Below are 671 nucleotides of genomic sequence, written 5' to 3'. Positions count from 1 at the left end.
ATATATATATATATATATATACACATGCACATAACCATGTATACTCATATGTAAATATCATTATGATAATAATTGTTTCATATGGTGGCAATTTGGCAGAATCCCTAGCATGCCAGGAAAAATGCTTAGTAGCATTTCGTCTGTCTTAACATTCTGAGTTCAAATTCCGCCAAGGCTGACTTTGCCCTTCATCCTTTTGAGGTCAATAAAATAAGTACCATTGTTATTATTATTATTATTATCATTATCATCGTTATTATTATTATTATTATTATTATTATTATTGTTTCCACTTTTGACATTCACAATTTTTAAGGCTACAAACTGGCAGAATCATTAGCAGAATGGACGAAATGCTTAGCGCTATTTTGGCTATGACTACATTCTGAGTTCAAATTCCCCCAAGGTTGACTTTACCTTTCATCCTTTCAGGGGTCGATAAAATAAGTACCAGTCGTGTTCTGGGGTCGATGGAATCGACTCATCCCCTTCCCCAAAGTTGCTACCCTTGCGACAAAATTTGAAATCATCATCATTATTGTTACTATCATTATTATTATTATTATTATTATTATTATTATTATTATTATTATTATTTATTTTTTAATTTTTTATTATTATTATTATTATTATTATTATTATTATTATTATTATTATTATTATTATTATTA

Source organism: Octopus bimaculoides, chromosome 5 (genome assembly GCF_001194135.2).
Source record: "Octopus bimaculoides isolate UCB-OBI-ISO-001 chromosome 5, ASM119413v2, whole genome shotgun sequence".
Lineage (NCBI taxonomy): Eukaryota > Metazoa > Mollusca > Cephalopoda > Octopoda > Octopodidae > Octopus > Octopus bimaculoides.
This window is presented reverse-complemented; position numbering follows the sequence as displayed.